The sequence below is a fragment of the Dryobates pubescens genome, chromosome 10 (genome assembly GCF_014839835.1).
Source record: "Dryobates pubescens isolate bDryPub1 chromosome 10, bDryPub1.pri, whole genome shotgun sequence".
In the NCBI taxonomy this organism is placed as follows: Eukaryota; Metazoa; Chordata; class Aves; order Piciformes; family Picidae; genus Dryobates; species Dryobates pubescens.
The window spans coordinates 21,841,588-21,853,615 of record NC_071621.1 but is presented as its reverse complement, the minus strand read 5'-3'; the positions used below and the strand labels follow the sequence as shown (position 1 = coordinate 21,853,615).

The following is a 12,028-nucleotide window of genomic DNA, read 5'->3' as shown; positions in this document are numbered from 1 at the left end:
CACTCTAGAGAGCATAACTCCAGTCTAGGAAGTGAGAGGCTTGCTAGCTGGACCAAGGTTGGCTCCACACATGCCTCATCTCTCCACCACAGCTTCCAAGGCTTCTGGCATTGTACTAAACCAAGGACAGTGTTCAGGTGGCAAGAGTCCTGAGATGTTCTATCCCTCCTCTGACAGGATGTATAGCTCAGGTATCTGAAGGATTCTGCAGGGCCTGTAGGAAGCTCAACAAAGTGGCTTGGCCCAATCAGTAACTCCCCTGGCCTTTGTGAAGCCACTTGCTTCTCTGCACATGACATGTGTAAGCACTTCTGGTAGAGCAAACATGCCACCAAAGGCTCACAAGATGGGCCTGAGCAGTGCCAGCTCGGGTTAAAGGTGTTTCTTAGGCTGGGCTCTGTGCCAAGTAAGGCAGTTAAACTGCTCCTGCACCTGGCCCTGGATACAGCATATCCACGTTCCCACAGCGCTGCAGCTCATGAGCTCTGCCAGACCACAGTCAGCTCCACAAAGATTCAGTTCTGGTGCTGCTACATTCCTAGCGCAGCCAATCTGCAACTCAGATAAACTTTCCATGAATAATTGCAGGCTTAATGGACTCACACATGTGTTTATAACCCTGACTCATAAGGTCAGAATTTAGGGCTGAATACTTTTCCATCTTTTGAATTCCCCTCTGAATTCCAAAGAATTGTCTCTTTAAAACTATGAATGCATTCTTTTCTTTAATTGCTAAAGAATAGTATATATTCTTTAAAGCACACATTTACAGCCATACTGCTGTTCATGCTGCAGACATCAAGTCTTCAGATTTCTCAGCTCATCCTCAGAAGAATCAACTTGTTTGGGGTTCTTTTGCAATTATTTACACAGAAAGCCAAATAAAGGCCTATTGTCATTTTGTTGCCTTCCTTTTAGCTTTCTATCTTGAGAGTGTGATTAGCTCAGGGCGGGATCCATTCCTCTCCACTGCCTGCTCAGAAGTCTCCAAGACCAAAGCACCCTGGGAGCATGCTGCAACAGCAATGTTCACTTCTGCAGTCAGGTAAGCACCAGGAGCTGCAAGATGCCTAAGCCTGCCTAGCATGTGTCTGACATTGGGGGTGGAGGAAAGGATAAAAAGAAACTGCCCCAAAACCTTCAACTGCAATAAACATCAAACATCCACAGGAAAGAAACCCATCTCTGTGGCATTTGAAACTGTATTAGGAATAGACATTAAATATTCATAAACAAGGGAGTACTAATGCACCAATGCTTTTAAAATACAGATTTCCAGGAAAAATAACTCCCTCCAATATACCAATCATAAATATGTATAAACGATATAGAACAGGAACTGTAATTTTATTCCCCCTCATGCCTCTTGGAGAATACAAGATAAAGGATAACACTACAATTGCCATTAGAGGAAAGAGAGAGGGTAAAGACAAATGCCAGTACTGACACCACTACAGAAACGTGGGCACAATTGAAATGGAGCAAAATTGTGTCTGCTCAGGTAAAAGGTCACCTAGTGCCAACAAGCTCAACAGAGCCAAGTGTGGTAGGTTACATGAAACTGCAAACTAGTCGGGAAAACTTTTCAGGGCCACCAGCTCCTGGCTTTCTTTGACCGGTGCCTCCTCCCTATTCATTTCCGCGGCCTTCAATCTGTTCCTTTTCCTAGCTCCCTCCTCGCATCTATCAGCTCAGCCACTGCATCCCCCCCACCCGCGTTTCTCTCTCACACCCTCACTCCTGCATTCACTCATCCCGCAAGGCACCTCCCCTTCTGCAGCCACCTCCCCACGCCCCTGAGTCCGGCCTGCCGCATACCCCTCCTTGAGTGGACAGCCCTCCCTTCCCTCCTGCCTGCCCGCCGGTCCACCCACCTACCCTCTAGTGTGCCACTCACCCGTCCCTGCGCACACCCTCCTCCCCCCAGGACATCGTGCTCGCCCTCCACACTGCCCCTCCCTCCAGCCCCCTCCCGCTCCGGACAGCGATAAATGGGGACCCCTGCCCCCATCCACAGCGTTCCGAGCCCACCATCCCCTCAGAGGCGGCTCCGGAGAAATGAGTCGCCTCAGCGAACCTCCCCCTCCGCACAACGGTCTCCTCCGCAGGGGCAAATCCTCGGCACCTAGCTCTCCCCCTCCCCAGCCGAGCGCGCTGGGGTTTGTAGTTCTCACAAGCCGCCTCTCCTCTCACCGCCCTGCGCGCGGCGAGGGGCGGGGACTACACTTCCCAGCAGGCTCCGCGGAGAGCGGACTCCCCTCCGCCGGCTGCTCCCGCCGCTAGCCCTCCCCCCACCTTTCCCCACCGCCGCCGCCGCTTCCTTCAGCTCGGCGGGATGGGCAGTCGCGCCTCCGAGGGAGGGCAGTTGATGGGCCGAGATCTGAGCCGCCGCCCGCCCCGGGCAGCGCCGTGAGGGGCCGCCCTGTAGCCAGGCCCTGCCGTTACCTGGGAGAGCCGGGGTGCGTGTCCGCAGACGGGAGCGGCGCGGGGAGGGGGGCACAGCCTTTCTGCTCTGTCATACCGGGGAGGGGGGTTGAGCCGCGGGGGATGTGGGGGGTGACGGGCGGGGGAGGGGGTGCGCGCGCGCGCGACGGCAGCGGGCGGTTGCTATGGCGGCGGGGCGCGGGGAGGGGACGGCGCGGCATCCCGCTACCCCGCCCCCGCCGTGCGGACCCGGGCGGGGCCGGTCCGCTGTGGTCAGGCAGCGTACTCGGCCTTGCCCTGGCCTGGAGGAAAGGGTGTTGTTTCCCGGCGACCTTAAAGCAATGGAAAAGTCCCGCTGCATCTCTGGGAATGGTTGTGGGTGCTGCGTATCCCTGTCGCCAAGCCTGTGTTTCGTAGGCCTTGCATGATCTCTGTATGGAACATCCCGGCCGGAGGCAGGCAGCGAGCCTGTCCCTCTCAGCCCACTGCGCCTGGCGCTCAAGTGCCGCAGTCCCTGGCAAAGAAGGAGGGTACAAGGGCAGGAGCCAAGCGCCAGGACGCCCCAGCTGGCTGCCGAGTGCCGGTTGTGGCTTCTGTGCCTGTTTCAGCTGTATTGAGGTTTTAGTGGATGAACACGCTCCGAATACAAACCTCATCTGCTTCCACTTCAGCTGAGGGAGTGGCTAGGAAAGGGAAAATGTGCATTTGTCCCGCATGGGCACACGGCAAAGTACTTGACACCATCTTTGCTAGCAGGTATTATTACTTTATCAGTAAAGGAACAGATTTGGGGATTTGTCTGTTCTTTCGAATAAAGTGTTGCCTGCTGGTCACAGGCAGCCTCACAGGACGGCACCACCCAGTTTGTATCCTCTGCTCAGGGCGAATGCTACCTAGCGTTTCTAAACCATGTATCTCACAGCTAACTACGAACATTCTGGTCCCTGCGAGCGGAACAATGTAGTTAGAAACCTCTCTAAGGGCGTCGTTTCGCAGCTAATGCGAACCAGCTTGTGTTTGTATTGCCACGAAAAGGGACAGCCTTGGCTTCCTCTCTGATCATGGCTATGCCTCCCCGTTTGTTATTTACACGGCAGGAAGGCTTATTTTACCATCCGGCAAGGCATGCCTGGGATCTGATCTGTTGGAAAGTCAGTTATGCCCCTCCAAAAATTACCCATATTCGGCTGGATCAAGTTCCTGAACTAGCTGACCTTGCAGAGCTGCTGTAAGCACAAAAGGCAGAGGAGATACAGAGGTATTGAGAGCCCGACTGATCCAAGCTGTGTTTCTGTGTCTGCACCACTGCGGTGACTCCTTACTGCTGGGACTGCTTTATGACAGCTCCGAGAGTGGCCCACTGACAATACTGATCAGTCCCAATAATGATATGATTTCTTCAGAAAACGTCCATTCTAGTTACCTTAAGGCAGCAGCATGAGGTTGTATCTCACAATAAGGTTCTCAGAAATATTGACAGACACAAGTGAAAGAGCAGAGATTGAAACTAAAAGCTCAGTATACCTCTTAAACAATATAGCATGTGTGAATGTGTCATTCATATATCTGCAGCTCTTGCTTCCTTCGAAATCATGTGGAGATTCTTACGTCTTTGTGAGTATTTTAGAACTAGAGCCAAAATCGTGGTGAATTCATACCAGCTGCAACTCTGGCTTCCTCTATTTGTAGATTTCTTCAGAGTTGCATGCCTATGACTTCAGTTCCTGCTGGTTTTTCACGTACCCAAAAGCATAGATGCTGTGCAGACCTTACAGCACCAAACAGTTCTTGGGGATAGCAGATCACCAGCTCCCAGCACCACCATATATCCCTTCCAACAAGACTATGTACTTCTTATCACATTAGGCAAGAGATTAACTGCATTGTCTGAGGATCATACCCCGGGGCTGGGAAATGGCGACACGGAGAAGAATGGTTACTTAGTCTCTGTTTGTTTGTTTTGAGATCTTTTTTCCCCATCCCTTTTCTTCAGTAATATTTTGAGTCAAGTTGGGCTGCTTCCTCATGGCAGAGAGTACCATACTACCACTGATCCCCCTTTGGAAAGCAGTTGCCCAACACCAGAGCAATACCAGTATCACCCTAGCTGGAGCTCTCAGGAAAAGTTTGGTTCGTGTTGGTCTGCAGTTTGCCAAGACTGAGTTGGCAGGAACAGAACCACATCTCCAGATTCCTGGCCCTGCATGCTACATATGTGTAAGGGTCATAGGATAATTCATGTTGGAAGGGACCTCAAGTGGTTATCTAGTCCAGCCAGACAATCAGAAATTTGTAAACTTAAGGCAAAAGCATGGTAACCATGAGTGGGAAATTTCATAGTCTTTCCTGTTGCTGCAGTCAGATGAACTATAGAAAGTCTGACTCAAGTGATGCAAAAATTACTGCTTCCTTGACCATTTTATTCTGCCTCCTTTCTGAAAGTTCCTGTCTCCACAACAGCCCCCGGATTGGAAAACACTAATCTTCTAATCCATTTTAATACAAAATATGGCATTAAAGTCATCTTTATCAAGAGTTTAAGCTAATTCGTTGGACATTGTATTTAAGCAGCTGGGACTGGTTCCTGTGTCTCAATCCACTGCCTGCTGTTAGGCAGTTATCTCTGTGAAAGAGAAGGTAGAAAATTGCTGGGAGAGGGCGTGACACTCTAAGCCACTGAAACTTGTTGTAGTGTGAGTCTGTTCTCATGGCTTACATCTTTTAATTATTTGATAGAGGCTATAAACCAGGCAGTTCTGGGTAAGACATCGTGATGTTGGTGGGTGTCAGCGGCTGCGCTGAGGCGTTTTGGAGGAGAGCATTACTCACAGCCAGGCCCCAGAGACTTACCATGCCCCTTCCTAGTGATCTGCAAATCTGCCAGCAGAGCTGATTGTGTGCCCTCTCTCTCTGATTTATTCTAGTCAGTTCAATCAGCAGAGGATATAAATTAACATGACTCTTTTGCCGTGAACATTAGATTTGGTTCAAAAGTGTCTCTTCAGCTAGAGTAATTGCAGACACTGCCAGATAAGTTTAAGGCTACTCAATCTTGGGGTCTGTGTCAGATTAACAAAACTTGTTTTCTGAATTGATTTGGTTATCATTACATAAATCCCACAGACCCTAACTTAGATGGCTGGCACAGGCTTTCAGCACAAAGTAGCAGCTTCATTTGTAACCTCCTCCCACACACAAACTTCTGCAGGAGAGGCTTGAAAACATACAAGATAGCTATGAATTATGAACTGCCCTTTGCTTTTGCCTTCCTTTCCCCTTGCAATTATATTTAACTAGACTACAGGAATTAATGTGCCTTCATAAGAATATTTAATGCTCACATGCAAGCATAACTCTTTACCAGAGGTCTTAGGCTACGTTCAGAAGTGCTGTAATAATGGAAGCTGCAAAACAAAATGGAAGCAGTAGAGAAAAAGAAGGTGCATGTTACATATTCATGAGCAGTAACCTTCCAAAGGAAGTTATGCACAACTCAGTGAAGGCATCAGTAGGCACGCTGTTCATTTTCTTACACACAGAGTAATTTTTCTGCTGCATAGATATCTTTATGGTATTATATTTATCAGTATGATACATCCACCAGTTTCTCTCCTCAGCGTGCGCCTCAGAGCCTGAAACCCTGAGAAGTTGTGGAGCAGCAACGCAGAAGGATTTAGTCAACACCTTTCACAAAAGCTACATCTCAAAATGCTGTGGAGCATTATTAACAGAGAACAGTTCAAGGGAAAGCAGCTGATTTTCAATTGAAATTTCAGTTAAGAGAGATAAAGTAGGAATGGACATGGGTGTTTGCATTTATCTGGTCAAACGTAGACCTCTGTCTTGTAGACAGTTAGCTTTCTTCTATGTTTTTTATGGTAGAGAGAGAAAAACAGTTTGGGAATACAATTTCTACTTTGACCAAGGTTATTGGCCATTGGAATGTGCTGCTCAGGAAGGTGGTGGAGTCACCGTCCCTGGAGGTGTTCATAGGGGGATTGGATGTGGCACTTGAAGCCGTGGTTTAGTTAGTCATGAGGTGTTGGGTGATAGGTTGGACTTGATGATCTCTGAGGTCTTTTCCAACCTTGTTGATTCTATGATTCTAAGGTGGACTGTTCCCTGAATGTGGTTTTTTTTTTTCAGTGCTTATAGGAGACTTAGCTGATCAGCATAAATATTAAGTGTTTGCACCACAGATTCATAGATTCAAAGAATGGTTTGGGTTGGAAGGGGCCTTAAAGACCATCTAGTTCCAACTGCTCTGCCATGAGCAGGGACACCTTCTACTAGACCAGGCTGCTCATGGCCTCATCCAGCCCAGCCTTGGAACACCTTGAGGGAGGGGACACCCACCACCTCCCTGGGCAAGCTGTCCCAGTGTCTCACCACCCTCACTATAAAGAATTTCTTCCTAATATCCAGTCTAAATCTACCCTCCTCAAGCTTTTAGCCATTCCCCTTTTTTTACAAGCACTTGTAAAAAAGTCCTTTCCTGGGTTTATTGTAGGCCTCTTTAGATGCCTAAAGGTAGATAAGAGAAGACCCACCTAATGTGTTTATTGCATTATTAGAGCCATAGGGAGAGAAAACTGTCATGGCAGTTATGACTAGGTTGATTGAAATGGTGAAGAACACACCAATGCCAGGGTGATGGAAAATGCAGGTAGAAAAGAGGACACATTTTTGAGATGAGCTGAAGAAAGTCTACTGTAGGTTGAAAAAACCCCACAGTTCTGCTTTGAATCTGTGGACAGAAATTAGAAGAATTAACAGGAACTAGGATATTGTGTTTCTTTTCTGTGTATACTTAACATGCAAAAGCATTTTGTATATGTTGGAGTGTTGCTCTTTGGAGAATGAATAAGAAAGTAGCTTACAGTAATCAAAACAGAGAGGAAGATTTGGACAGAAGTCTTAGAGAAAATATGAGTCAGGCCCAGGGAGTTGTGTGTTAAGTGAAAAACAGGACAGGAAAAGAAAAGTTTATTCACATCATCTTAGTTCTGTGGCTGAAAGTTCCCTTAATTTGCCTGCTAGGGTGAACAACTGAGAAGACATCTCCTGTGGTGCACAATTAAGCAAAAAATAAGCCAGGCAGTACAATGTTTTCATGGTAGGGTGTGAATTCAGCCTGGTTTGCTAAAGATGTGACGCTTCTGGAGTTGCACGCTGACTGTGACTGCCGTCATTTTGAACCTTACTGGGGAGTTGGAACCACATTTGCAAAAGGGTGGAGGTCTTAATGCTGAGTTCCTTTTAGTTTCATAGTAAACAGCATGGTAGAAAATACTGACTCAGCTGGTGTCCCTGCTGAGCACAAGGTAGGCAGAATTTAGCTGTTCAGGATGTAATCTGGCTACAAACTGTCCAATCTACCTGCCTAAAATGACCAACAGCTCTATGCCTTGTGCTTCTTGCACCCACTTCTGTGCACAGTTGCAATGCTGTGCATGACCCACAGGCAGTTTTGTTGAAGTGATGAGGGCTGTGTGGAAATGGATACAAAACCACAGGATACTAGGTTTTCATAGTTTTAACCAAACAAATCAGTGGAGTTTGTTAACTCAGGCATAGCCATTAATTTTAAGTGATATTGGTACATACTCCTTCTCCAGTAGATATTTCTCTGACTTAAAAGTGGCAGTTTCAAATAAGGGAAATGTTGAGAAGCTTTTTTGCACACACTGGATGCCCAGACCACTAGAATAAACAAAGCACAGTCTAATCCAAAGTAATGGCTTGCCCAGCATTTTTGGTTTCTTAGGCATGTTAGTTCGAGTTCTGCAGTATGAGATATTAGAAGAGGAATTTGCTTTAACAATCCACTCCTGTAAGCACAATCATCCAGAAGAGAAGTTAGCTACATGTAAAGAGCAATCTTTAATGTATTGGTAACCCTTTCCAGGAGTGTCTTGAACAGTCCGTTGAGTAGTGTTGTGATGAAGGTGTTTATGTTGGAGAAAGATACACTTAAAGTTTGTATTCTGGTGTGTGCCAGGGCAGGAGGTACGTACACTAGAGGGCATTCATTGGAGAACTTCTGTCATGTGTCAGTAACTTCTTAAACCCCCATCTCAGGTGGGCCCAAGTCAACCGCATGAGGTTCAACAAGAGCAAGTGCAGGATTCTGCACCTGGACCAGAAGAATCCTCACTTAATACAGACTGAGGGGATGAGGTGATAGAAAGCAGCCCTGTGGAAAAGGACTTGGGGGTGCTGATGGATGAGAAGCTGGACATGAGCAGACAGTGTGCACTTGCAGCCCAGAAGGCAAATCACATCCTGGGCTGTATCAAAAGATGTGTGGCCAACAGATCCAAAGAGATGATTCTGCCGCTTTACTCTGCTCTGGTGAGACCTCACCTGGAGTACTGCATCAAGGTCTGGAGCCCTCAATATAGGAAGGACATAGACTTGATGGAGCAGGCCCAGAGGAGGTGCACAAAATTGATCAGGGGGTTGGAGCACCTCTGCTACAAGGACAGGCTGAGGGAGCTGGGGTTGTTCAGTCTGGAGAGGAGAAGGCTCTGGGGAGACCTAATAGTGGCCTTTCAGTACCTGAAGGAAGCCTACAAGGATGGAGAGAGACTGTTTACAAAGGCCTGAAGTGATAGGATGAGGGGCAATGGCTTCAAACTAGAGAAGAGTAGATTTAGATTGGATGTTAGGAAGAGGTTCTTTGCCATTAGGGTAGTGGAACAATGGACCAGGTTGCCTGGGGAGATGGTTGGGGCTCTGCCCCTAGAGGTATTCAAGATGAGGCCCCTGCTTGCTGCAGGGTAGGTTGTACAAGGCAACCTTTGGAGGTCCCTTCCAATTCAGACCATTCTATGATTCTAATCCACTGTCTGTGTAAAAAGTTCTGAGTAGGTAGGAGCAGTGTACTAAATGGCAAGATGTAACCACAGATGAAAGTTTAGCCAAAGTTCCTAATTGAGAACTTAAGAAAAAAGTATATGTGTAAGGAGATCAAGAAAGTTAAATAAGATAGGCTGCTGAACATTGCAAAGAATCTCCTTTTTTCCTTTCTGGTCCTCTAATGTGATTACTACAGGGAACATTCAGTGGTTTCCATGTGAACAACTTAATCTGGTTCATATTTGAGGAATAAAATTGACAGTCTTTTTTTAACTTCAGCATTTGGACTGTGTTTGGACGAGGCACACTTTTGTTACTGTTGTTCATTTATCTAATAAATGACAAACATGGTTATGTCAGAAGAGGGTTGGTGGCACAAAGAAGAGCCTCTCATAAAAGAGCAGCCATTGGTATCACAGCTTTAGTTAGACATATTTTAAATTATTTTAACATCCCATTCACATTCTCAGGGGGAACATTCACTGCCTATGTTTGAACATCTAACTTAGATGCCTAAATTAGGAGCCTTGTCTCCCTAGATGCCTTGCATAGTTGAAGGAGTGAGAGGCTCCTCCAGAGAGCAATTCAGACTGTCTTAGTTAAGCTTCTGCTCTGAATTATCATCTGGAGGAGCTTCTTCAACTTTGAATGCTGTTCTGTGCTATTCTTTGCATCTTTTCCTTGGCATCAAAACTGACTTGACTGGTTGCCACCCCTCTATGCTTGCTCTTGCCCTCTGCTCTAAGTATCACTCTGTCTCATGCTAGTACAGCTGTTGACAGTAGTGTTGACACAGCTAGTGGTGGCACCATCAGCTAGGTTGGTGAATCATCTGGGTTAAAAGGAACTGTGAAAAAGGCGTTACTTTGAACCTAGATCACGCCTCTGATCTGGTTTATCGCATGACTTTGCAAACAGTTAAACCTGCATGCCTGAGGAAGTGATGAACTTTAGCTAGAGACACAGGAACTGAACTCGGGGACCTGTTTGCCAAGTGTGCCACCACGAAAAAGATAGATTCAGCTTTGGGGTGCAAGTTAAGAAGATTGAGTCTTTTATCTAATCATCATGCAGTTCAAATACACGATACTTGCAACGTTACAGTTTCACAAATACAATGGAAGCTAATTATGGTTTGCATCACTGTAAGAGAGAATCTAGCCATATATCTCTGATACTCATGTGAAAATGGGCATAATTTAAACAAAATAACTTCTAGGATTTACAAATGTACCATGAAAAGGTATGCCACACTTTATAAAAACAGCACTGACGTAGAGCAAATGCCATCAAGTAGCTTAAGAAGTTCCTCACCACGAGCTGCTGATGTTTCAACTGACACACTAGATGCAGTTTCTCTCCCTCGAATGGTTTGCAGTGCACATGAGCTCCTTGCCTTAGATTCTTTTCAAAATTGTTGGAAAAATCTAACCTTTGAGATGGTGCTTCACATGAACTGCACGAGATACTCATTTTAGATATGAAGTATTTGCATTTGGCCAGCTGAATCCCACCCCCAGCTTCCGTGGCTGCTTCTTGTAGAATGAGAAATGTAGGCTACAAGCAGCTAGGTTCAGCTGCCTTGTGTATGTGGCAGTTTTAGGCTATGCCTTTAAAATTTTTTCACAGATCCTGAGCAGAAAAGTAGAAAGATGTAAATAAATCACTATTGAGTGTAAAAAGGGAAAACAAAGATAATTCTAAACAATTTCATTGGAGAGATATCTACCATGAGACTGGTAGTACCAAAACAATTTGGGGCTTCTCATCTCTTCTCTTCTTGCTTCATTGCTCTGGAGGGGATACTAACCTGCTTCTGCTTGATCTTGGCTGCATTGTTTTGGTTAAGGACAACAACTTTTCTCTGCTCCTTTCTCCCTTGGCGGTGGGGGGAAACAGCTTCCTTGGTCTTCTTGAGCAGGGGGTTCTCATGTTGTTTGTTAATTGTAGATTCCTGTCAATATTGTAAATGCTGGGGGTTTTGTACATATTCATTACATTCCATTGTAGAGTGTAGTTTTGCCTGTAAATACAGCTTTCATATGCTTCCTACTGAGCTGGTCTGGCAAAGTTAATGTTTGGCGGGGGGGGGAGGAATTTCAACCCACCACAGTGTACTGACCTGTAAAACTACTGACACTCAGCTCATGTGATGAACTAAAAATTCACTTTCTGATCATTGACAGCCATGCCAGTTCAGAGAGATTTGGCGCCACTAGTGACCACCATTAGGACACTTTTCCAGTGTCTGGCAGCTAAGATATTTCACATCACTTCAGAACTCATTGTCCTGTTTCAAAAGAGTGTTCTTTTAAAACAAGCAAGTATTAGGAATAGTGGCCACAAACTCAATGAAGTGAGAGAGCCATTAATCATTTTTAATGGTTATTGCCATTAATAATTTTTAATGGTTATTAATTTTTACACAGCATCGTGTGCTGATATTTAAAGTTCAGTAGTCATCAGGTAGAGTTCTTAATAACATTTGAAGAGATTGTTCAATTGTATTTATCTGTGACCTTAGATCAACCTGGCTAATTGCTTCTTTTAGATTAAATACTCACCTCTTTCTGGTCCTTCTCCATGAAATCAAGAAAGAAAACTTTCCTAAGGAATCAAGTAAGGAAGAAGCCAATATCAACAAAGAAGCATAAGTGAAGCTGAATTTCTATATACTAAGCTTGGGCTAAACCTGTACATGCTGCTGTTTTCTTGTGTGCCTTTCCTCATTAAAACAGTTTGT

General features: G+C 45.8%; 1 protein-coding gene and 1 long non-coding RNA gene across 2 annotated transcripts in view; one reads left to right on the top strand and one right to left on the bottom strand.

Annotated features, from left to right (window-relative positions):
• KATNAL1 (katanin catalytic subunit A1 like 1) overlaps window positions 1–2,554 on the bottom strand; it is a 41,950-nt gene extending 39,396 nt beyond the window's left edge. The window contains exon 1 of the mRNA XM_054164892.1: window positions 2,446–2,554. The gene's annotated coding sequence lies outside the window, so the exon portion shown is untranslated. The remainder of the gene's footprint in view (window positions 1–2,445) is intronic.
• The window catches only part of LOC128897489 (uncharacterized), a 69,326-nt gene continuing 59,612 nt past the window's right edge, over window positions 2,315–12,028 (top strand). The window contains exon 1 of the long non-coding RNA XR_008462407.1: window positions 2,315–2,459. This is a non-coding gene — a long non-coding RNA (uncharacterized LOC128897489). The remainder of the gene's footprint in view (window positions 2,460–12,028) is intronic.